Here is a 26,953-nt window from a genome sequence, read left to right on the forward strand (position 1 = left end):
TTCATGTCATTTAAAAATAGTGCTGAGATAACCTCCTATGGCACATGTGCAAAGGGTCACTGTCTGATCTGGAAAAGGAGTTAAATTCAGCAAATGAATGTTTCATCAGAAGTATTTCTCTTCCAGTTTTGGATAATACTCTGTTATATATAGCGTTATATATAGTATATATAGCTATATACATTGTGTGTATATATGTAGCTATATATAGCTATATACATTGTATATATATAGTTATGTGATGTTTAAAATGCAGTCAAATTATAATGACAGCTGAGAAAAATGGTATCCTAGAAGTTTTTTCTAGGTGCTGAGCCACAAGCAGGATGAAAGCATATAGTGGGTGAGCCTTCGGGTGAAGGCAAGCATAGGAAATGCAGTAAGAAAACAAAATATTTTGATTCAGAAAATTTTCCTTTGGAGATTTTTACAATTTTCAAATGTTTCAAATAGAGAAAGCTTATGTCTGTATGGGTTCCTGCAGCAGAGCCACAGGCCAGTGGATAGGCAGATGTGTTATCTACAGAGAAATCTATTTGATAATTCTGCCAGTCAGACAACCTGACTTCTATAGAGACTTCCAGGAATCCTACGTACAATTACCTTTCATTTTCAGCAGATAACACTTTTCACACTGGTCCTTGGAGCAGTCATTTCAGGCTGAGTCCTGCCAAACTTAATACACACAGTTGGCTTTCCTGATACACAAGTGTACAGGAATGCATCTTTAAACTTCATTGCTCAGAGCACGTTGCTGTGTGTGGTACAGGATGGGGGAAGGGCAATAAATAACAGCAGACAACGGAGAAAACAGACCTAAAAATGTCTTTGACTACAGAAACTGCAGGAGGAAGGCTGGCATGTGAAAATATTTCCCCATTACTGCTTGCTGAAGTAAACAAGACCACTGGTGACAGAAATGGTATAGATTAGTGTTCTTTCCTCATTATCTGCTCCTATTTCTGACGAGAACATCCCCAAACTGCATAGTAGGCAAAACCCCTGTTGTGTGCCAGGCACTTGGAGCCGCTAATGAATGCTGATATAGGCGAAGTGCTCCAGTAGTTTTTTCATGTAAATGGGATCGACAGTAGGTCAGAGACAAACATGAAAAGGAAAGCAGACGTTTAAAGAGAATGATTTAGTGAGATAATTTGTCTGATATTTTATTCCTCTCATACACTAAAAGAAAAGCCTCTGAAAAATATATGAGAGGAGACTGCAACAGTCTGTGTCTGGGAAGCTAGAAGACTGTATAGGAAGGTGACTTTTGAATCAATTAGATAACCATCACATGATACAGCTAGCCTTTCAGCTGAGTTTCAGTGGGCAAGAGCATGCTTCCCTCCCCCCTATCCCCCCTTTCCTTCCCCTGCTTTCCGATCTAATATACGAAAGAGGGAGAAATAAGGTTCTAGCTATGTCACTGTCCCTCAAGCATGCCACAGTAGAGTGATGTGAATTGCATAGTATGACACCTGTCTTAAGTCAATAGCTAGTCAGATCCTCATCTGGTACGGATTACTTAACCCTGTGGAGGTCATCATTACAGGACATTGCCATGAGTGGGCAGCTTTGTCTTGCATTATGTCCCGTGATGGGCAGAACAGATTTTTAACCTCTGATTTATCATTCAGTAGGTACTTGGTCTAGAGCGACCCAAAAGCAGATTGCAGTACCAAAGGAAGGATGTAGTTGGGTAAATCAGTCATAATTAAATATATTTATAAAAGGCCACCTGAAAAGAGGTATGTTTAAAGCCAAGATTCTAATTTTCCTTCCTCTCTAATTAATACTATTTATGCTGAAAGTGGTTGGCTTTTTTTATAAGAAATTGCTTCCCTATCCTTACAGAGAAGGAAATGTCACTGCAATACTGCTTTAACATTTTGCAAGATTTCCTGTTTGTATGTGTAATCAAACCATTTTTTTTCTGTGTGCTTTAAGCATTGCACAAAGTAGCTGAAGGGTAGTACTTAGTGCTTCAGAATATACAGGTCTCCTTGGAAATGGGAAGGTGACTAGTTCTGTGATTGTGTCTTGTATCTGTAGCATAATACTAAATTCAAAGTTATTCTGATTAGAATTTTTAATGATCAGAATAATTACCTTTAGCTGCCTTATACTTAATGTCTATGTTCTGCATCAATATGCAGGTGAGGTAAGTACATAACTCCCTTATGCTCTGAAATTATTGCAGCCCTTAAAGTATAAGAGACTGTTCCTGGGAGATACTGAGTGCCTTTTCTTTTGTTGACTGCAGTGCATGTTCAAAGAGCTTAGAGCTTCTCAAGGAACTAGCTCAGAATCTCACTGGATCAGGACCTGAAAATGTTCAGAAAAAGCAGAAAAAGAAAGCAGACTTAGGATGTGACCTGTGTGAGTCCTATGGGGTCAGTTCATTTTAGATTCTATTAAATTAAGTGCCTGGACAGAAAGTTGAAATCAAGTCAATCTGGAGTTTGAAATCAAAAGTTCACAGTGCCCCCAAGGAATGCAGCATTTCCTGTAGGAGAAGGCTTTTTCCTCCCTTCTTCACAAATTTCCTATCTCACCAAGTATTTTCTGATTCCAGTTCCTTTTTATCCTTATCCTCCCTCAGTTTCTAGGGAGACAGCCCTGAGAGACAGGTCAGACCCTTGGGATCACAGAGGCTGCACTCCATACCTGCCTGGTTTGCACTGACAGTAGCCAGACTCCAAGATGAGTGCTGTGTTCCTAAGGCTGTGTCAGCTATCCTTGTTGAGTTTCCTAGTGGGTAGAAATGAGCATTGAGTATGGAGCTGAATCTCAGTGTCCCATCTTCAACTGCATCTGGAGCTGTACCCTCTTTTTCTCTGTGTTACTACTGTTTATTTGTATAAAGTATTAGAGTTCTGATGGAAGAGAGAAAGAGCATGCAAGAGTAGTTAACAGGATGACTGGATAATTTCTGGGATATGCAGAAGAGGCCTACTTTTCCAGTCAGACTCAGCTAGAGCAACATGGGTTAAGTAGAAACTAAATGAAGCTCAGAAGTATTGGAAGTCCTGCAGTTAACATCCCAACAGGGCTAAGGACCTATTTATCCTAAAATAACAAATAAAAAATCAATACTACCATGAAATGTTTTCAATACAGCTCATCATTTTTTTTCTGATGGGGGGAAAAATGCTTTGTCAGAATATTCACCATTAGTTCTGTTCATCAAGCTGAATCTGTAAGTCTTGTTCAGCGTTTGGAGCTTGATGAAGGTGATGGTTAGGTTGCTTAGGTTTTCATGAGGCCAGCAGATCTTTTTCTCATACTGATGGCTCTGATGCTGAAACTGTCAGGGCCTTTAATAAATCAATGCTTTTTGTTTTTCATTAAGTGCAACTTGTGCTTCCTTCCCCTTATCCAAATAAAAAACTTAGGTCTTTTTATAGGTCCTATTGTGTGATCAGTTAAAGTAGTATTTATAATGGAGTGTGAATCCTATTCTCTTATCTGTATCAGTAAAAAAACCTTCATTGTGCTTGTATAAATGTGTGCAGGCTGAATAGCTTCATTGACCACGAGTCTTCAAGGCTATGTCTGATCTCAGAAAGTCTGATGAGTCTCAAAATAGTTGGAAGTTGGAAGAATGCTTCTGGTAAACATTCCACATATATTTGCTGTTTGTATTGTGTTCACTTTTGGCCCCTTTAGCAAGACAGGGCTTTGCTCTAGATGAACAGATGTGGGCAGTCTTGCATTCTTACAGTATGTGAGTGACCACATCAGTCAGTTCTTTGGAACAAAGGGAAGTCATCTGTGGGGTAGACATCTGTTGAGATGCTGAAAACAGAAATTCATTGTGTCTATGGAGACATAGCTATTGCAGGCTCCCTTTTGTGGTATGAACATATTGTCTAACCACATAGTTCTTAATTCCTCAACATTCATGCTGGAAAGGACTTAAAATCAGCCATCTTCATTACAATGTCACCTGTCTTTTGAGCATCTTTTAAAGATCCTGTAAATCCAAAATTTTCCAGGTTATAAAAGGGCATGGCTTTGGTGATACTGAGATCTCTAGTGATTTATATGAACTGCGAGTTTGGTATTACCTTAAAAATAAAATAAAAATCATTCTTCTATGGCAGATAGTAGCTTTTTCGATCCTCTAATGAATTAATTGCACAGTGTGCAAGACTGAGATGAATTGCTGACACTTAGGTATTGTTGAAATGACAATTGTTAGAACTGGTATGAGTGCTAACAGGAGTCTTACCTAATTTTTTCCTGATCTTGGATCTAAAGCAGAATAAAACCAAAACTGAGACCACAAACACCTTTACATGTTTGCAGTTATCAAAAGTAACATTTTCCAAAGAGTATTAAAGTTTTTGAACACAAATCTGATAGTATAATTCTTGTAGTTGTTGTTTGGTTGGGTTTTTTTGCTGTTGTTGGTTTGGTTTTTGCATGTGCAGAAGTGAATAGGAAACTTATAAATAACTGAGTTCTATCTGTTAATAATGAATGAGAGCTGAAACTAGGCTGTATCTGTGTTATGCAGATGGAAGGCTTAGCCATTTTTATTAAAAGTCAAAAAGTGTGAATTACAAATATATGCAGAGACAATCTTGCAAAGGATATTAAAAATCCTTGTGAATGTTTCTGGCATGAGAAAACTTGAAAAAACAGTGCTTTCAGCCTGAGCAGTAATGATAGTTTAACTTTAAAGTGAGGGATATCTGAGTGAATTATCTGGTACTGCATTCAGAGAAAGTGAATAGGAGAATAAGAGGTGAATAGGAGAATAAGAGGTGAATAGGAGATGATGGTTATTTACTATTTCTCTCAATATCAAGGACAAAGAAATGAACAATGATATGATCGGGTATCAGATTAAACTACTGAAAGAAAGTACTTCTTATGCACACCAGGTAATTAAATCTTGGAGCTCATCACCATTGTGGAGACAAGATGTAATGAGTTAAAAAAGATTAAGTTAGCAAATGGTAGCCTTCAGTCATCATAGTGCAGTGCAGCAATGGCAAAACCTACCTAGCAAGGGAAGGATCTTTCACTCTGCAGTCTCTACAGCTTGTGGCTGTTGGAGGTAGAATGTTGGATTTGAAGGACCTTTGGTCCTATAATCCATAAACACTTGTTTACAGTATCCTGGGGACCTGGGTATGACAGTAAATTTTTTGGTCTCTGTTTAAGAATGGTGCTCTATTTCCCTGTATGATGTGTGGGAGGGATACAGCATTCCCAGGAGTAGGTGTGGAGTCTATAGATAAGCAAAAAGGTATTCCAGTGGTTGCACCTTATCCTGTCACTGAGGGCACCTTAGCTGTGTCTCAGCTTTGTGGTAGCAGCAGAGCAAGTGATGGTGTGTACTTCTGTGCACCTTGATTTTCCTCTGTAGAAGACCTGGGTACATGGGCAGAGAATTAGTGCTGGTGTACTCTGTTAGTTTCCAAATAGGTTCCTTTGGAGGACAAGGGTACCTTTGCTGCAGTCCAAGACACAGACAGTTCATATGTCTAGGAAGCAGGACTGTTAAGCTGTTGTGAAGTGCTTCTCCTCAGTGTTTATTTAGTCTCACTATATAGCAGTGGCTGCTTGGGCACTGTGGGAAGACATCAAAGATTGGCTCTTTGTGACTGCTACGGACTTGCTGAATGAATTGAAGTAACTCGACTTGGCACTTCCATTTTTTTTGCCATGCTTTTCCTCCTTTGGCTCTTCAGGGTAAACAAGATTTGTCAATTCCCTGTCTGGATGACACAAGCTTGAATTAAGGGGGTTTTATTTTAACCTTCAGCAGAGGTCATTAGCTTGGGTTTGGTACAATCGCCAGTTTGAAGAGTGGTGTGTATTCACTAGCATCCATCTGAAAAATACCACCTTTCTATGCACTTACACAGGAGGTTTTTTAGGACAGAGTTCCTTTTGCACTACATGTTAGTAAACTGCCTCATACACTGGGCCTTACTGTGGTTGCAGCCTGCATGAGCTACTAATACATAATAAATAATAATTAATATTTTTAGAGGGAAAGCCAGTGTCTCTTTTTACCAGCCATTCCTTTTATTTCCCAGCCCAGGCAGCAGCTGCACTACGATACACTAATTTCAACATCTTTTTCTATTAGGCTTTGTGAAAGCCTTACTAAATTTCCATTCCAAGAATTGAACTAAATGCAACTGTAGAGCTCTCCAAGGAATTATAATAATACTATAAGCTAATGAAAAAGATAGCAATGCCATTGATGCTATACTTTTAGAATATTAGGCCGTGTCCCTATTTTTAGGGGTACAGGCTAATACTCTATAAATTTTTAGAGACATTATAAAAGATTGGAGGGATTTTAAAATTCCAGGGATTTGAAAGGAAAACTTTTTTCTGCTTTCTGCTTTGGTTCTGTGAGTGTAGTGATTTTCTTTAGAAGCAATGTCTTTGCTGCACCTTGGCCATGCTCTAAGGGCTCAGCCTGCAACCAGCATAACTATTTCATTCTCCTGACTAGTGCTGATCCCAGATTTATATATTTAAAATGCAAAAAGCTCTAGGCAACTTCAGAAATTACCCAAGTAGTATTTTATGATGAATGTTTGGATGTTTGTTTTGGTTAGAGTAGGCTAATAGGAAGAAGCAATTAGATTTTTATTGAGTGTAAAAAGTGTATTTATAACTGAGGTAAGTGAGAAGCAGTTTGGACACTGAGGTAAGTGTTCAACAGGAGGTCAGAGAGAGATGTGGAAACAGCAACAAGTACATGTTGAAGATGCTGAGCCTAGATGTTCCAAAAGACCCACATTCTGGTATCACTGTAGCTGGATTGAAAGGCAGCTGGCTCTTCCACTTGGTCTTTGGTTAGAATCAGTAGAGTAGAGCCTAGAAAAGGAAGGTCTACTGGGGGGAAATAAGGTGTTCCAGAGAGTTATATGTTACATGTTATTTATATTTTGGATCTCAGTTATTTCCAGGTATGTGTACATCATAAATGCTTCATACACATCCTAATTTGCAATAGAAAAGCTTGCATATTGCTAATACTTAGTGCTTATGGTAACTGAAATTCTTACTGCCCAATGTTAAAGGTATCTTATTAATCCTATATTCTTGGCAATTATACTGTTTATGCTTATATGCAAAGTTCTGTCTGGTGTCTTATTCTCCTACTATTCCTGACAAACTGCTCTTACAGTGATAATACTAAATGCCTTATAGGTAAATTGGTCATTTGCAGATGGTAGATTGCTACTATGGAAGAGTTCATGGTTATAAAGGAAGTATGCACTCTGAAGGAAGAAAGGATTTGCATAAAGAGTTGAATTCCTGAAGATTCTGAATTTAGATCAATGTTCAGATCTAAAGCTAAGCTTTTTTTTTTTTTTTATAAACCCAGCTATTACTAAGATCCATTTCTGTTCTCTTACAGGAAGTCAGATCTAGAATGCCATTTGCATAAAAATCTAGCTCATATTCTTGAAAATGACCTATGCATTTAAGGGCTTAATTTGCACAGAAGCAGTTTTGAAATTGTGTCAGTTGTTCCCTTTAAAGCACTAAATCAGTATTCTTATTGATGATATGCAAGCCAAGACCCAGAAGGTTTTACTTGCATAGTGTGGTATCTTTGCTGATAGAAATGGGGATGAAAATGAGCACTGACTTTCTCCAGGAAAGGATTGGTTTTGATGCTTCTTCTGTATATGGATTTGTTGTGATGGGCCATTAAGGATTAGAAGAATCAGAGTATAGTTGTTACTGTTAGGTTTTCATTGAAAACAGTGAGGAGTATTAAAGTATTGCTTTTTTTTTTTTAATGTGGTATCTTCAAATATAGTAAGCTTTTTCTTGTCTGAAAGCTAAATCTACAATTAGCCTTACTAATGAATATGACAAACTAGCCAGAGGAGTTTCTTTTCCAAAATGTGCAGCTAATACAGAATCTCCTTTGAAGAGCTGTTACATAGACCACTAGGGTAAACATGGCTATGTATGTCTAAAACTGCTATCCTTTGTCCAGCCTGGTAAGACTAGGAAATATTTTTTATGATGTACGGTATTATGTATTGTAGTATAATGTTCTCGGTGCTTGTGCATAGCTGCTGCCCACTGTCGTAGCCAGTACAGTAGACTAGATCCACAGGGGATGATTCCATGTGCGTGCATGTGTAAGCACACATATATTCAGTTAGTTTGCATATGCCTCTGTGTATGTGTATATGTGTATGTATACATACAGATACAAACTGTGGTGTTTGTCGGTGTGAAGTATTTTGTAACACATGAAAGCAAAGTGAAATTGTAATTGCCATAAATCTGTTGTATCAAGCTGTACTATTACCATTTATTGCTATAAATCTACATTAACGATGTTTTTATTATAAATCTTTTTGTGGTGTTTTTTTTTTTTTCAAGTGTTTACATTGTATATTTGAAGAGATAATAATGTAATGTTCACACCACGCTAAACTTTCCCTGGATATTGCTTCCGAAGAAGCTGTTATCAGAGGACTTTGAAGTTTTTAATTTCTATTCTGCTTCAAAAAAATCTGCCAGTTCAAAATAGCAATCAAGAACTTCAGACTACGACTCATGAGTCATGGTCAAATCCTATTAGTTTCCCTAATATGATTTTGATTTACTGATTGAAAATCAGTTTCTTGACTTCTTCATTCAGTATATTGAAAATCAGTTTCTTGACTTCTTCATTCAGTATGAATGGTATGAGATGCCAGAAACTTCTGTTGTGAAGAAACCTGTAACTTCAAGCTGCTTTCAATAGAAAACACAGTCCACCTGCTGCAAAAATCTCATAGATTTGAATTCATCTCAGGGGTTGCAGCTAAATGATCTTTAGTGTCTCTTCCAACCCAAACCATTTTGTGAAATGAAACATGGGAAATCTTCTTAGATAATTTTGAATATTAGCAGTTAATAAATTCTGTAAAAATTCTTTTGAGGTAAGTATTTGGTGGAAGTCACTTTAGCAGTTAACAGATAAAATTGGAGATATTATTACAGAACATAACTGCTGGACAGCTTAATATTTCTTTTTCTGTGTGGAAACCCTTCTACTCTTTTGTCACCATAAAAAAAAACCCTCTGTTCTGAGGTATCCTATAGACTGATAGTGGTATAAGACTATAAAAGAACCTCTTGCCCATGCCCCAGTTGACTGGCATTTCACCTGTCCTGTTAGGGGTCAGGACTTTAAGGTATGTCACAGAATCAAAGCAAAATGATATGAGAAACACTTTCCAAAATGTTTGCTTAGCTTGTTTGTTGCAGGTTTGTGGGTGGGAACAAGCAGTTAGAAGTGGGGAACTTCCCGTGGTGGCTTTTCAGTTGAATAAAGACAACTTGGGACTGTATCTACATTCTGATAGTCACCAAATGATTGAGGCTGGTGCTGGAAACCCACAGTTAACTTTCATGTCTGCCTTCAAAGCAAAGGGAAATAGATGAGTTTTGTTTGGGAGTCTGATTTGACAAGCTTTAGAGTCTGAACCTTTGTCCCTGGCTACATTTTTGTGCCTCCATTTTGAGCAAAATGCTTTTTGCACTAGAAAGCATTATTGATGTCAGCGGATTTGATCTCGGTTTATTTTCTGAATGGTAATAAAAAGTTCCTGCCATATGAGATGACTGTAGCATTATGTAAACTAGATATGTACAGGGTCATAAATTTCTGATGACTATTTAAGGACACAAAACCCAAGGAGCAGCATGTATACTGTGTAAATACAACACACAGAAAATTAAAAGGCTAGTATTTCCAAAGTCATAATTGGTTTAGGCTGTAAGGAAGCCATCTCCCTTCTTTAGGGCTTCAGTATATTTAGACATAGCGGTACATACTTCATGTTGCTAGATTTTGCACAGTCTTCCATTAGTATTTTTGCAACACTCCATCATTTGGATGACATACGAACATGTGTGCATGTAACTTCATTCTGTACTTTATTGTTTGCTTGTAGAGAACGTCAAATTGATTTACGCTGCTTTTTAACAAAAAGGAAAATTACAGGTATTATAACTATCTTCTTTCAACTTCTGCATAACACATTTTGCTCCATTATCTAGATTGTTATTGTTTTTGTAAGTGCAGCATGCATTTTAGAAATAGTTAAAGATCTTAAGTGATGGGAAATAACAATTCATCCCTAGATAAGCTATCCATAAGCTTAGCCTACCTCACTGTCACACTCTGAAATGGATTCTTGTTTGTTCTGGGATTAACTTTGTTAGCTCACATGATAAATGTGGCAGAGTTTTGATTGGTTTTTGTTTGTTTGTGGTTGTGTTGTTGGGGTTTTTTGTTTTGGTTTCCAGTTTTACAGCATTTTCAGTAAATCCAGTTCAGATTCAAACATTTTCAAATGTAAACCAAGAAAAAACAGAAAGGCAAAAACTCTTCTTCAACAAGTGTTTGTTTAACCCTGGGGATTGTTTCAAATTACAGCAAAATGGAGAATTGCTGTCAATGCCCAAACCTCCCATAATTTGTTTTCATTTCATGATTCTCTTACATGGCAATATTCATGGTAGCTGTCAGATATCAGTAACTCAGTTAAAATGAGATTTTTCATGTTTCTCTGGTGACAACTGATTTATGCTTGGGACCATTAAAATATCCCTTATAAAGTCATAGATAGATCAGACATATGGCATTGGTAACTAATTGCAGCCAGGGTTGCAAGAGATTGTTGGGATTTTCCTATCTTCCACAGGAAAAGCTACTTTATTCAAACAATGGATGAGGAACCATATGAAATAAGGGTATGAGCAAATTTCTGTATTTTGTGTTCAGTCTTTGCTAACCGATCTTATCTTGCTCCCTACCACTGATTTACTAGAAGATGCATGCAGTGTGTTTGAGATACTGATCCTACTAAGGATTTTACCATTTACTTAATGAAATTTCCATGTGTAGACCCAAAGTAGTAATACAAAGTATATGCACGGCCAGAATCAGGGTATCTATGTCATGGTCGCATACCAGAGGCAAGCAATCATTCACTGCTGGTCAGCGCAATTCATGCATGTATTCGCTTTTTGTTCAAGCTCTGAATTGGTGCACTTTGGGGTCTGCTGGCAAATATAACTGTGGTTAAGTTCCTCGATGGTTAAAGCGATCACCTCTAAAAGCTAGGGTCACTTTTGCCAACTTAGATCATCAAACAAGCATTTGGAGGAGGAAAAAAAAAAAGAGAAAGAAGTTGTGGTTGCTTTGAAAAGTCTCAAAACAGAAAATGTCAAAACAGGATGGTTGAAGTGCACTTTAATGAATGTGAATAATACAAAATCTATTTTGTAGGCAGGCTTCTCAGCTGAATAGTGTCTTCAGTATTCATTTCATTTTGCATTTCATTTTGTTAGCTTATCACTGACATTATAACCAATTCTTCCTGGAGTTCATCTGGTGGTCCATCTGTTTTCAGCATCTACAGTTCACCATGTGACAAATGACATATAGACTATTAAATAATAACAATTAGTTACAACATTAAACATAAAGGTTACAGAAACAGCTTCTTCCGTTAAGAAAACCGTGTCATGCTTAGGCAAGAAGAATTTGGCAAGTCAGATAAAGTGGCAGTAAAAGCGTACTTTGTATCATGGAGCAAAACATATTTAGGTCATATGATTTACTCTGGGGGAGAGGGGGTTCATACCCCTGAGGTCTTTTGAATAACAGATGTTGGCTGTGCAGTGTTTTGGTTATGCAGAACCTTTTTAAGTACAGCAGTGTTCATTATAAAAATCAGATTTACATGCAAAGGAAAATACTCAAATTATTCGTCAGCCAAATTTGTCATTCACCATACATTACTTTAGGATAATCACCTTGAAATACGGAAATTATGGGACCCTTCTCATTTAAAACAGAATAGCAAATTTCCTATACAGCTGCAATGTGCATTCAACACTTGTTCCACTTCTTCTGGTTCAAAGTAATCTCTCCTCTGATGTAGGGAGGATGTAATGGTCTGTGTCAAGTTGCCTGAGACTGAAAAAGGAGAGAGTTAATAACTGAACTTTGCTCCTTTGACTCCTGAATCTCTCTGCAAGAAAACATGGAAGAAGGCCACAGCACTCCATGTATCAGACAAGTGGTGGAGAAATTACCCAGGGTAGGCTCTCAGCAAAAGGTAGTACAAGAACAATGGTGACATAAGGCTGAAAAGGATGAAAAAGACAACCAGGGAAAGCAGCAGAAGGACGACCTTTTCACATGACTCTGACTCTGCATCAGCAGGGTTTAGTTGCTCAGCAGATCTCTTTCAGTTGTGCCAAAAAGTGGCATCCATCCAAGTTCCTTACATGCTATTGGTATGTTCTGGTAGGTGTAGCTTTCCCACCTGTTGGCTCCCTATAGAGGAATATGAAATGCTTACTGAGTACTTATAACCTGGTAAAATGTGACTGGACTTTGCAAGTACAGCCCTGCTGGCATAGATCTTGGAAAACAGATGGAAGGGACAAATCCATACACTTGCAGAGTGTTGTGTCTGGATTTTTTTTTATGTTTTTGTTTGGTGGGTTTTGTGTTTGTGTTTGTTTGGGGTTTTTTTGGTGGATTTTTTGGAATTTTTTTTCATATTTTTCAAAACCTCATCTGCCAATAACAGGGACTTTTTCTGCTCTGCTAAATGCATGATGTGAAAATGGTTGCACATACAGACTGTATATTACCAGTGTATTATACAAGTTTTTTGACACTTTTAGGGTTTGTCAAACCATGCTGGAATACATGGCTGTTGCTTAACCCAGATTGTTGTGGTGGATTAATATGCCCTAGGGGAAGCACAGCTATGGCTGTAAAGGTATATGGAGCATATACAAAGTTGCAGTGATGTGTTAAGAAGCATAAAGGAGTAGTGATCTGAGACCAGGTTCACACATATTAGGAAAAGGCTGTGAGGTGCAGAACTAATGAAGAATGTGCAGGATGATTATAAGCCGTCACAAAACTGTCATTTTCATTTCTTCTTTGCTGTCAGGTAGAAATGAAAAGCTGGGGAGAAGCCACAAGTGGTTTTATTTTCCTATGAGGAAAGAGGGGGTCAGATGACAAGGATGGCAGCAGGAGAAGTAGACATGAGCACCTTCTTGGAATGTAAGTAGAGCCCTGAAGAGTGGGAGTCATTGTGGCCCTGGGTGAAAGTCAGAGCTGTCTGGGGAACAGAGGAGAAGAGTTTCTGTCACACTGTTGTCACTGTTCTATTTTTGAATGACATCTGAAGGTTAACCCTTTCTCAGATCTAATAATGAGAACATTGACTTTGTAAGTAAGCTAGTAGCTCTTAGCATATGGAAACAGCCCTCTAAAAGCCTCTGATTGTCTTGGAATACATTCCTCTCAAAATTTATCATTATTATATATTGTGCTAGCACACATGGTTCATGGTCAGCTAGGATGTTTCAGTTATCTGTTGGTTTTGTTTAAGATATTCAGTGTTATATGTCTCATCTGTGTTGTCAAAAAGGCTTGAATATGGAAATCAACATGCTCCTTGCATGCCTATTGCTGGGGTCAGTTTTGATACAGGACTTTATATTGTGTCTGTGAATAAAGGCACATAGTATGTACTAGGTATGCTGCAAATACCGTACTTCTACTTCAATCCTGAACTAGTCTACTAAACCTTTGAGTTATGGTAAAAGATGACAAAAAAATGAAAATACTAATTTCGAAAATGAAAACATGATTGAAAATTGCTTCCATAGTGACCCGTGCAAATATTTAGGCCATGGCTGAGTGGTACCAGCCCCCACTGTGTTGGAGGAAGTCAGCTTGGCTGCAGCTCACTTGTGGACCACAGGTTTAGATAGGAGTCAAATAATGAAGGTAAGAGGAGGAGGTCGTAATCTCTAGAATAGCTGGTCAGTTTTCAAGAGCAGGAATCAGCTGTAGGGGCCAACTATAATTTGGGGGGGGGGAGGGTGTGTGACGTGACATGTAATGTTTTGATTGGTAGTCAGGTAAAAAAGGATGAGTGGAAAGGAGGCAAAATTTTCTAATGAGGCAATATTAAATTAATCCAGGGTAGGGATTGAGGGTATTTTAAAGAACGTTGGTGGCGCTGGTAAAGTGATAGTGACTGAAAATCATTACCGAGGGTGTATGTGAATTATGAGTAAATTGCACCCTGGTTTTCATGGTAGAAGTTTACCAAACCAGCAGCAATACCTTTTGTTCATGGGGTACAAATGACAAGGAATATGTGCTCTGTAGTAGATGTTGGTAAGGCTTGTGCCGAGTGACAGATATCCCAGCAGCAAACATCATTGTTTTAGAATCTTCCCATCCCCTTTCCTGTCCTAAAGTACCAGAGGAAAGTAAAATAGACACTTTCCACTGTGAGATGGCCTCGTTCTGCTAGTACATGAAATGATCTGCCTTGGTCCGCTTTGTGCATTTGTAATACGCTTAAGCATTCTTGAACCCTTTAGGATGAAAGACATTCTTGAAAGGCAAGGTAAAGCAGTAATAAAGTCTACCAGACTGTAGCAAAAGTCATGTCTAACAATTCTCAATAGTAATAATAATGCTATTGCTGTTTTTAAATGCCAATTTGAAATATTAAAAGGATGTATGTAGCTTTTAGGATTTACCGAGGCCACATATTTCTATCCAAAACATGTAAAGTTGATTGCTGTTTCCAATAAAAAACTATTAAAAGCCTTCACAGTTTTAAGTACCTTGTGAAGTGCAGGGCTGTATAAGTACTGGTGAAATTACTCATTTAGTCAGTTTCTACAGTCAATAGCTGACATAACATTTGTTTTCCCTTTGTTGATTTTTTTCCCAACAACCCAATACGGAGTGCCTAAATGTTGCACTTAATTTATTTTTCTGCTTGAATGATGAATGCCAATTTGTCTTGAGGCAACAATTTTGCTGCACTCTCAGCTAGTATTCCTTTCTCAGCAACAAAGGCAGAATATTTTTGAAAGAAAATACACAGTAATATTAAGAAAAAATAGCCACTCTTTTAAGAAAAGTTGTAGAATAAAACCTGAAAGTGTCAAAATTGCTGTAATAGCTTCTGTATTTAAAAAAAAAAAATCAGACATTAGGTTTTATGAATGAGTTGGGTTTTTTCTGTTATGATCTTTGAGAATAGTGAGCGCAACCTCCAGCATTGTTCTCAGCCTTCAGTACTAAAGCAAAACGAATTAATGCTAATTGTATACCCTGCAATGATTCCTGTGCTGTCATGGCCAGTGTAGCTCACTTCAGATCCGGTTCCAGGAGAGGTTTAGGCAGCAAGCTGGCCTGAGCAGGGTTGGATGTAATCCTTCTCTTCAGCTGCTCATAGACCTGTGTTGTACCCAGGATACCAGATTATCTATCTCGTGTCCCCTGTCTGAAATGTGCATTGCTGTGGCTGTGATGCTGTTGGTAAGGAAGCTAACTACATGTTTACACCCCCTGCAGTCATCCTGCTCAATTGCAGTATAGACATGGGTTAGCCTTGTTTGTTAGAGTCTAATGAACTTCCATGTATTTCAGCAAATGCAAGAAACAAGTGTCACTGTGACTAGATGTCAACTCTATCAATTGCAAATAAAATCTACATCAAGTCTGATTGTCTGTGTCTGCACAAGGAATTTGAATGCTGTATGGTTATGAATACTGCACTGTGTGGTCTATGGACAGGGCTAGGGCAGAGCAGTGTCAGTTGCTCCTCCCTAGTCCCACTGCTTTCAGGTACTCCAAAATATGTTCATAATTTCCATAAGGATCCCTATAAGTCAGGGTCTAAGTTACCTGTGCCTAGTCCAAAACTAACTACTGCAGAGCTGCTAGGCTTCTGGTCTACTTCATCAGTGCCCTTGGTAAGAAGGTTAGGATGTATTAGTTGTTTTGTTATCTTTGTTGCCTGTAAAGGTGCCCAACTGATAGTCTTAGGGAATAAAATCCTCTTTTCAATCACAAAGCAGATGACTGCCTGTGAAATGGCAGTGCAGGTCTCAGTCTTGACCTTCAAAGCAGTGGAGTACCAAAGACTGTGATGTTTTCAGATTATACGTAGACTGCCATCCAAGACACATCCAAGTGCATCTGTCAGTGACAAACTGCCCTCCCTGAGGTAGCCTGAAGTACATTTTTGGCAGCTGACAGAATGTCTCTGGGATATTCTCAATGCTTTAAATTTACACTTGGTTTTGATTTGAAACAAAGGGCTTTCTTTTCTATGGGAAGAATAAGAGTATCCCATTCCCAAAAATACTATTTTAGAGCAATGAAATACTTTTTTTTTTTTATTTTTTTTTTTTTTATAACTTGAAATGTATCTCTGTAAGGATGAATGGTTCAAATTAAGAATGTTAGAATATGGAGTGGTAGAACTTTCAACAAAACGATTTTCTGAGGAGGAAGATAGAAGTGCTTATGGTTTGTGGGTTGTTTTTTTTCCCAACACCGTTTACTCTAGAAGACCCTTCAGCAGTTAGTAGTGTTCAACAGGATGAGTATTTTGGTTCTGAGAAGAAAGGGAAGTCCAGTCTTATATTGAAGCATCAGTTATTCCTGGTCACCACTGATCTGAGGTAGATTCAAACTGATGAAATAAAGATGAAATGACATGGGCTGTCATATCACCTGGTATTGTCCACTGAATGACAAGCTGGGTAACAGTGTGCCAGTTTTCCTGGTGATTTGCAGTGATTTCTGGTCGCTTCTGTCCCAATGCTCTGCTCTGTCCTGATGACATCAGTTCCTCTAACTTAGGGGTTCCTTTAATGGCTTAAAACAGATTCTGTACCAGCTGGGTTAAACCAACTATATCACCACAGTGTGCCCTGTGTTTTCCCTGTATTGTACATAGAATCATAGAATCAGCTAGGTTGGAAAAGACCTTTAAGGTCATCAGGTCCAAACATTACCCAAGGACTGCCATGTACAAACATGGTACATGGTACATGGTTTGTATTGATTTAATAGACTCAGGTGTTTGCTGCAGAATACATACTCCATTTTCACAGAGCTTGTTGCCACAGAACCTCTTCTTTCAGGCAACTTCATATACTGTAATCAGGTGGAAATATTGCTGTTTTTGCAGCAAAGACCATGGGTAACACACAGGAGTGGAACATCAAATGTAATTGATAACCCTATTTAAATAAAAACGTATCTCCCAGTGAAAGGCTTTGTCTATTGTAAAGGTATTTGTATCAGTCTAGGTACAAGTATTACTGTATAAAACACTCCCAAAGACAGATCATTTATTTTATTCCTAAATGCTTTCAGTCATTTGAAAGCTTTTTCCTTGCTGTCAGTTGATCTTGCTACTTAGCCAACTTCAGGAGTGCTTGAGACAGATTTTTCCTGGATCAGTTTTGACAGCATGTCCAAGCAATCTTCTAAAGTAACAATACTAAATAAATAGCAAGGGGTTTGGTAGCTCTTTCAGCCTCAGCTCTATTTGCATCTTCTTTCTAGTTGCAGCAAAAGGCCTTCTAGGTGTCTTGCTTCAAAATACTGTAAATGGTAAAGTTCAGATTCAAGAAGTGAATAGGAGCCTCATGTGAGGGATGTACATGGTGTTGCGTTTGGTATTGCTGACTGACTGCAGTGTGCAGTGATTCATGAACAAAGCTGCCTGGTCACATTATTTGTTTCCTGCAAGCATTTGGCACTATCTTGATCCTTGTGGAAGTGCTCAGAAATCCCTTACAATTCATAAGCAGGAAAGTCATCATCTATTCTTGTTTTCTTTTTGTCTTTGACCTTACTACACAGTCGATTTGCTCCTTTTCTTAGTAAAAGCAGCTACAGCATCTGACCTCAAATTCTCAGGATTCTGTCAGCAGGGAGAGACTATCAATGGTAAGAGAGGAAAATCTGTGTTTCTCTGTCAGTTTGCTTCAAGCTCAATAGTAAGGCTCCATTGCTACAAGGACTGGTCTTTTTGCTGTGTGTTCGTCCACTGAGTAATGGTGAGGTCCATGTCAGAGGCTGGAGCTCTTAGGTGTTACTGTAACAGAAATAATGTGAGAAATAATAACTGTGTTGGCAGGGAGCCAAACAGGAGCGCAGCAGGGAGTCTCTCCTCAGCCCAGGTCCCATATTAAATGTGGGGTTAAGTTAGCTGTGCAAATTAGCTTGGCCAGCTGCTGCTACAGAGGGGACAAAATGGGGATTTATCTATGGCTTGCAGTTGCATTTGGAACTGAGTGCTGAATGAAGTTGTTTTTCAAGGGCTTTACAAATCTGTCCTGCTGATGTCGAGTGTTGCTGTATCGAGAATGCCCTCCTAGGTGAATTATTTGTTATTTTAGTTAGAAATGGCTGTGTAACTTAAAGGTTTGGGAGGGGTAATACTGCACATTTGAGAAAAAAAAAAGCATGAGTGGAAAGATATTCTGCTGAAAGACTAATATGTGAGAAGTGGCCTCTCTTTAAAGAGGTAAAGGTAGGTCAAACAGATCCTGCAGACCAGAGATGCTCTGAGATGCCTGGAGAAGAGAAGGCTCAAGGGAGACTTTATGATAGTCTTCCAATACCTAAAGGGTGCCTACAAGAAAGGGGCTTTTTACAAGAGCATTTAGTGACAGGACAAGGGGGAATGGCTTTAAACTGATCAGACATCAGGAAAACATCCTTCCCTATGAGGGTAGTAAGACACTGGAGTAGGTTGCCCAGAGAAGTTGTGGATGCCCTACCCCTGGAAGTGTCCAAGGCCAGGCTGGATAGGGCTTTGAACAACCTGGTTTAGTGGAAGGTGCTCCTGCCTGTGGCAGTGGGGGTTGGAACTGAATGATCTTTAAGGTCCCTTCCAACCCAACCCATCCTATGATTCTATGATTTTCTGCCCTGACAGAAGGAAAGGGTGATTGCAGAGCACAGGCTGTACTTACAGACTTCCCCAACAAATGGTCTGCTCTTGCCTACTTTCTGGCTGAGTAGATTGCTAGAAGATCACCTTTTCATGCCTTTATGTGCTTATTTATATGGTGAAAGATCTTTGTGTTGAGTTTTCCATGTAAAAGAGAAAAACAAAACAAAATCTTCCTGCACTGGAGTGAAATTTACTATTACTCAGTTTCCTGGAAACAAAAGTTCTTGTCTAAGAGTAGAATGGAAGTGTCTAAAAACAACTGAAAGGCTTCCCTTTGCAGCTCAGAGCTTTGTTTGGTGAGCTGATAAGAAGCTCAGAGTTCAAATGATTTTGATGGGAATGATTCAGCCACAGCTTCCAAGGCCTTGGCACTTCTCAGCCTGTGAGGAGCTGAACTGGCAAGAATCTGAGGTTTGAAGAGTCAACAAAATTGCCTCTGCTCCTCAAACTTTTCTGTTTTGACAAACCTTCATTTTTCAAAAGCAAAATGTTCCATCAAAGTTCACAAGTATGCTTGGGGGAGGAGAAGAGGTTTACTTTTTAACTTCTGCCTTCAAAAGCAACAGGCCAGAAAGATGTTGTCATTGTGTGAGCAGGGACTGAGTTATGGGGAACTGGATTAAGGAAATTATTAAAAGAGGGAGCGGTGAAGGTTGTCCGTGTGGTGTACCCTATACAGATGTGATTTGTCTGTTATGTGTTGGCTGCTTACTTCTGGGTTAAGATGGAAAGCTCTCTGGACGAGGCTTCCTTTCTGTGCATATCCAGCCCCTTGTACAGGAGAGCCCCGTGTTGATGGGATGCTCTGGGCACGCTCTGCCATAGTGCACTGTACCCTTGCCTGGGCTCTGCTAGCGCCCGGCTGAACCCCCATAAGCAGCCTGAAGATGACTGCCCCATTAACAGTCCTGGTGGAAGTGGGTTTAGGATGCAAACTCTACCAGCTACAATCCTGGTAGTGGCCACAGATATTTAATATTTAACTACATGGAAACAGTTTTAATGAATTGGCTGTTTAAGAGGCCCGGTGATTTAACAGTTACAATTATAACCCATGCAGTGTAATGCACAGGGCTCTAAATCCAACAAATTACAGTTGCTGCTGGCAAGTTGATACAAATAGAAGGAAGATGGGACCACCGCCTTATCCAGCTCCCTAAAGAGAGCAGGCCAGTCAGGAAGAACCAGGAGCCTCATAAGGCAACTCTAAATAAGGTGCATAATTTTCAACACATGGTGAGGCTGAAATTAAACGTGAAATCTTACCAAACTTTCACTTATGTGTACATTCAATTTTCTATACTATTAACCATGGAATTTATACATTTATAAATACAAAATGATCAGTGAAATTGAAGGCAGCAATAAACAGTATGATGCACAGAAAAATACCACCACTACCAAATACTTACTGAAAGAACCGGAACTGGTTTGTGATAGAGGAAAAATGTTCTGCCTCTTGTGTGACTCTGCAAATCTCAGCATTCACTTTAGCTTAAATTTTCAGGAGCTTGGGGTTATTACAGCTGCATTGTAACAAAGCAGATTATAAACCCTGCACTGAATTTAAACTGAATTTGTAAAAGCATATGGTTAATACGGGGTTCAGGCGTAGTGGGTGTGAAAGAGAAGTGAGTTTCAGCTAGCAGGTGTTTCTCTAGCGTTTTCATTGCCAGCTCTTTGAAATTCGCTTTTTGCCATTTGGAAATGTTAACATCGTAATTCCGATGTTTTTCCAGACACAAGGAGCAAACAGATGCTTTCTATGTGAATTAGATTTATTTGATTAAGAGAACAACAAACCAAACAAAAGAAGTCCCCTTGAAAGCTTGCCCTGGCGTGGTTTTCTCCGCATGGGCTGCACTGCGCTCTGCTCTGCCCCACAAACGGCGGCTGTTGCGAAGTGGGAAGCTGCGGGGCGCAGGGAGATGCACTTCCGTGCCGCGTTGCCGCCCGCCACACTGCGGCCCGACCCGAGGAACCGCCGTAGGCCCAGGCAGCGCCAGTGAACGGGGCTCGTTCGGGTGCGCGCTCCGCCGGGCCGGGGGGCAGAGCCCACCGTGCGGGGCCGTGCCTGGGGCGGGGCACTGGGAAACCGTGCCCCAAAACCACAACAAAACGCTAAATATTAGTGCAGCAGGAGTCGAGTTCTGCGTATTTACATAACAAAACATCATCGGCTTTCGTATTTCAGCCGGAAAAAAGGTGATGCATCTCATTTCCCGGACCGCAGACCAAATTCCTACTTCGTTTTCCTGAATGTTGTTTACATTGAAACTTTCTCTGGGAAGAACATTGTATAATTTTAATTATTATACATAATTACTGTAAAAAAATGTTCGGGTTTGTGTTTTGTAAACCGTGGCTGCTTAAACGTAAAGCTGCAGCCCCGGGGCTTTGCTGACTCCTGGAACGAGTGGCCGCGGGGCTTCCAGGGACATGAGACAGACCGAAGGGGGAGCCGAGACGGGCGCGGGGGAATGGGGACGGGACTAAACATGTCTCTCCTCTGGTTGGGAAGGCAGATTTAGAGGAGCTGCTCTTCACACCAAGCCAGCTAAGGTGGTGTCCTACATCTCTGTAAAATTAAGATCCGCTTACTTTTCGACAGGACAAGTAATGGCTTTAAACTGAAAGAAGGTAGATTTAGATTACATATTAGGCATGAATTCTTCACTGTGAGGGTGCTGAGACATTGGTACAGGTTGCCTAAAGAAGTTGTGAGTGCTCCCTCCCTGGAAGTGTTCAAGGTCAGGTTGGATGGGGCTTGGGGCAGCCTGGTCTAGTGGAAGGTGTCCCTGCCCATGGCATGGGTTTTGGAACTAGATAATCTTTAAGGTTCCTTCCAACCCAAACCACTCTATTATTCTCTTCCAATAAAAAGGGTGAAATTGTTCACTGTCTGACCAGCAATTCAGCCAGAAACAAAAATGCAAGGTGAATGGGGAGCGTTTGATCTTGGTGTGGCCTTTAGTGAGACTTGGAGTAATCCTTCTCCTAATTTGTTTATCAAATTTCTATCCACTTATAAGTTTAAAGGAAAAAAAGGAAAAAAAAAAAAAAACAAACTACCAACATCAACAAACAAACCTCGAAATAGAACTGACACTGAAAACAAAGAGGTCTGTGGAAAAAGCTCACTGATTTACATCTGTTTGGGTTTATTTTTAGATCTGTAAAGTATTTGTTGTCTTTCTGCCTTATGTCAATGTCAGCAAACCTCCATGAGATGTCCCAGCTCTAGTTCCTGTTAGTTATTAACATTGAGATAGGAGCATTAGGAAGAATTTGGGTTAGGATGCTGTGTTGTGTCATGCTGTCATTTCAGAAGTCTGAGGGGGTCAGAAATCCAGGAAATGGATCTTCTATTAGCCTTACAAAACTAATTTCATGTGCCAGGCAGGTTAATCCTAATACTTGTGCAATGAAAAAGCTAAGACTCTTGAGACCACACGTCAGTTTCTAAGATTTCTGCAGGTTCTTATTACGCCTTGTTATGTTAAGTCCAAGAACTTCCCAGCTTCACATGGAAGTAGTAAGATATCTGGAGAGCATCCTGGAGGTGAAGAAGTTCCACTCCCAGTCAGTGCAGGCTCCAGTCACTGCTTTCTAGGAACTCAGCAACCTTTTAATACTGGCGAGTTTGGATCCGCTGTGCCCACAGGAAGACCGTTCCTTGTAGAATGTCAATCCTCCTGTTAAAAACCTTCTGTTGACATCCAATTTTCAGTTTATTCACGGAAAGCTCACACTGCTTTATTCTTGTGCCAGCATCTTCTGTTTTCACACAATGAGATCTTTCCCCTTCCTGGCACTTATCCCTGTGATGTATTTATAGACACTAATGGGCTTCTATCCATTCTCAGCTTTCATTTGTTAGCAGAAGCAAGTCAAGCTTCACCAGTTCTCTTCATTTGAGCAAAATTTTAGGCAGTATTGGAGTCAAAGCTGTTCAATACTGTGCATTCTTCCCCCTAGCATTACCTGCGTGCTTTTAACAAAGTAGATGATGTCTCTTGTTACTTTCACAGGTATCACTGTGCAGCTTGTTTGTCATCTTACATTCAGATTGTATGCTCGTGTTCTGAGCCACTTCTACCCTGATGAGCTCCTGTTTTATATCCTTTTTTTTTTTCCTTATTAGGCCATTTTGATGTGTTTTATGATACTGAATTTCATTCTGTTTCTATTACTCTAATTCTTATTGTCTAACCTTCCAGTCTTCTGTTGCTGATACAGCCTAAATTTATATCACTGGCAAATTTCATTAGTATGCTTTTTGTGGTAAGGTCATTGAAAATGTTAAATACAATTTTGGCATAGCTCGTTGTCACCCTTATTTATCTATTTCCCTTGCCCTCTTACAATTAGTTTTTCAGTCCTCACCTTCTTCACTTCAGCTAATGAACTCCTACTTACTGAACTCCAGGTAGTCTTGATCCTTTTTTGAGTCAGAAAATCAGTTATCAAAGAAACCTAGATGAAACAGAAGTAATCTGATATGGCCTGTCATTTCTTGTCCAATCCACTCAGAATTTGGGGCTGGAAATAACTCAGTTCTGCTTGTTTAATTTTCTCAATGCAATATGTTTCTTTCAGTTGCATTTCCATGCAACTCCTCTTTATTTCTATACCCTAGTTTCTTAGACAATTTGTTTTAACTCCTATATGCTTTTCTATGTGGGCCATGCTCTATTTTCTTTTCTTTCTATACTGTGTGATATCTGGGGTTTGGTTGTTTTTTTTTGGTGTGGTTTGTTTTGTTGGTTTTTTTTAAATTAGCTAAATACCAAACTGTTGTTGTTGTGAGTAGTTAGTATGGTATAGTCAATGCACTGATTTATATAGTCCAGGATAATGCTTCTTCCTAGTCCTCATCATGTGTGACTGTGGATAACAGCCAGGGCAGGATAAACTCCATGTTCCGGCCATATGTAAGGATACTGATGATAACAGGTCACTGCAGTAGCAGTTGTGTACCATCAAAGAATACAGATACTTTAATTTTCAGATGAAGATCAAAGTCAAAGGTTAAGGTACAGTCAAATGCCCTGTTAGAAAGGTGAAGGCAAGATAAACCATTTGCTGTGATTTATGGAGCACAAGATGACAGGCATGGTAGCATCCAGGCACCTCTCCCCCTTCAGCCTTGCTCACTATAGGTTCTTTCATCTGTTATAGCTTTGGGTCCATAGTAGGAAGCTTCTGTTGGTGTCGTACTCCTCAGCATAAACAGCGGACTCTCTCAGTGGACAGAGCAAGATTTAGAAGAAGAAAAAAATCAAGAAAAAACATCTGGATTTTATTCCTCTTCCACCTCAAAAAAAACCCCACAGCAAACAGATGTAATAATAAAAAAGGCAGAGGGGATTATGGAGATAGCCATGAATTTATCTACTAACAGTGAGAGTTCGGGGAGTTACAAAGGAATCAGGCATTCAGTGTGGTAAAGGTAATAAACTAGTGGGTGCCTGCTCACTTCTTGTAAAGAGAACATCTCTAGTAGACCTGATTGATGAGCTCTGCAGTGAGCCCTTAGTGCGGCAGAGAATACCCAATCCTGGTATTCCTGGCACAGTTTGGTTGTTCACTATGCCTTCCACAATTGTTCTTGAATGTGCCCAACAGCTTTTTTAAGTCTCTTTTTCTCACCTTTAATTTTTACTTTTGTAGAAGGAAGAAAGAGGAGAGGCTATGCAGTTGTGATGTGCCTCAAGACCCTCCATAAAAAGCAGTGAAAATGGAAAGAAAGCGATTGATATGGATTGCATCACAGCCTTCAATTCGTCATCATGTCTACAGCAAGTTTTACAGCATTACCAGTGTAAACAAAGAGCTCAATGAGTCCCTCAGAAAGAGAAATTTACATGGAATAACTTTATCACTAATGATTTTGGAGAAGTCTGTTTTATCTGGAATGAATTTGACCCAATGACTTTGAATCTTTTGAATAGTAAATGCAAATTTCTCTTCTATCTATTAAGTCTTATATAAAATGTTTATGATAGACTGTCTTTGTGACATTGCTATTGTCTCAAAAGAGAATAGTTCAGTAGTTGCTACAGAACAACCATTTATATTCTCAGAACAACCGTTTATATTCTTACCTTAACAGCCATTACAGTTTTGGTGTAAAATTCCTGTTTTCATTAATTTATCATTTGGCCGTAAAGTCTTCCAGGCTGAAGTATGGCATAAGAGCTCAACTAGGGTTTGTACTTGTTCGATTAATCTGTTATTTCAGAACTGCCATATAAAATTATAATAATATAAATAATGTACTATTTTAAATAAGCTTTTTTCTTTGTTCCTAATATGAATTAATGCCACTTGGTGTATAAAATTTCAGATGCAGATTGTACCGCACCAATATAATGGTGCATTATTGTATTTTCAGGACATACTTTGGGACAGAAATGCATGTAGTATGGGACCAAAATAGTCTGGGGCCACTTCTGTTGATGTTAGGGTAACTTTGCTTGTGTTTTGTGGCAGGGACTTCAAGAAGCTTGCACACTAACTTGATAGCTTTAAGACTGTGGCCGGAATCAGGGTTTGTGTTGCTAACCTCACATTTCTGTAGATACCTGCAGCCACAAGTCTGTGTCATCCACTCAATATAGCTGCTCCACTGCTGAGAAGTGGCTTAAAACTTGTCAGTGTGCAAAAGCAGATTAGAATTGTTCTTAATTTACCTTTTTTTTTTCTTTCCATCTTCTCTGAGTTTCCCTTCTTGCTTTTTAACAGGAACAGAAGACTGGAAACAATATCTGGAGTGCAGAAAATAGTTTGCAAATCCAAAACATTTGGATCGTAGACTTGTAAGCTTAAAAACAAAAAAACCCTCACAAGATACCAAAACCTTACTCCTGTTGAAATAGTTCTTTCTTAGCCTATATTTCATTCTAAACATGATGTCAACAATGTATGCTTGTCATGGAAGGCTATAGTCTGGACTTCTGGCTCTGGGACTGACAGGATCCATCGGAACAGTGTGTGCCCAGGCTCTTGTGGTATATGTGATGTACAGTACTTAAGCTGCTTACAAACCCAGCACAGCACAGGGACAGCAGCCTGTCACCTTCTCTTTTTTGTCCTTGGGCTATTGCAGTATTAGAGCAAAGGAGATGTTGTTTTTCTCTGTATCTCTAAAGATAATTACAAATCTAAACTATATATGTTAATGCTTCACATACTTAAGTAGTTGTTTATGAATATGGATTAGCCCAGCCAGTGCATACTAACAATGACAAATACCTTGTGTTGTTCAGCATCATTCATCAACAGGTATTCCAAAATTCATTGCAGTTTTAACCTTATGATTTATACAAACTATGATATGCACAGAAGTCACTCTGTAACAAATTGCAGCCAAAACAAAGCAGCAAATGAAGTGCAGAAATTAATGTATTCAAGCACAATAACAAGGTCATCTTGAAAGCAATACAGTTCAGGGAGAAGACTTAGAATTCGGCATCTCTGGACTCTCATCTTTCCATAGCAAGTTAACAATAGTAATAATGCTCTGAGGTTTTAATGGCTACAAACATTCCAACAATGTTAGTTTCCAGTCCCATGGGAGCGTTGCATTCCATCTATGGTAATATGGTACACTGGCATGAACTTGGCCTTGCTACTCTGCTAGAGTTTGGCCAGCTTTGTATGACCGGTGTTCTTTTCAGGGCATGCTCTGTCTGCTGAGCTGTGTAACCAAATTTAACCTATTGAATGCAATTGGTCTGCAAGAGGTGTGCAACAGAGGATAGTGTATCCCTCTAACAAGAGTCACCCATTGCTTTACCAGTATAACTTTCACGTGTACTTCCGTTAGAGGCCTGCCACTCATGTACAGACCCACTTACAAGTCCTGACATGATCACAGCTGGAGATAGTATAGCTGCAGGCATTATGCATTTTCATGTGCTCTGAGTACTGTTTCAGGATGAGAGTGATTACAATTTTTGACAAATGGAGGACAAAATGAGGAAGTCACATAGACTGCAATTTAAAAATACAAATTAATAGCAAATAATAATAGATGTGAGTGTAAAATATTTTTTTGACAGACACCAACACTTTCAGACTTTGAAACTCTTTTATTAAATGTAGTAATTGTGCTTCTATGTGAAGCA

At 39.2% G+C, this 26,953-nt stretch overlaps 1 long non-coding RNA gene across 1 annotated transcript in view; it reads left to right on the top strand.

The window, feature by feature from the left end:
- Positions 1 to 24,907, top strand: part of LOC136010967 (uncharacterized) — a 40,083-nt gene extending 15,176 nt beyond the window's left edge. The window contains exons 4-5 of the long non-coding RNA XR_010611115.1: positions 12,975 to 13,090; positions 24,495 to 24,907. This is a non-coding gene — a long non-coding RNA (uncharacterized LOC136010967). The remainder of the gene's footprint in view (positions 1 to 12,974; positions 13,091 to 24,494) is intronic.
- The last annotated feature ends 2,046 nt before the right edge of the window (positions 24,908 to 26,953 follow it).

The sequence above is a fragment of the Lathamus discolor genome, chromosome 3, assembly GCF_037157495.1.
Source record: "Lathamus discolor isolate bLatDis1 chromosome 3, bLatDis1.hap1, whole genome shotgun sequence".
Lineage (NCBI taxonomy): Eukaryota > Metazoa > Chordata > Aves > Psittaciformes > Psittacidae > Lathamus > Lathamus discolor.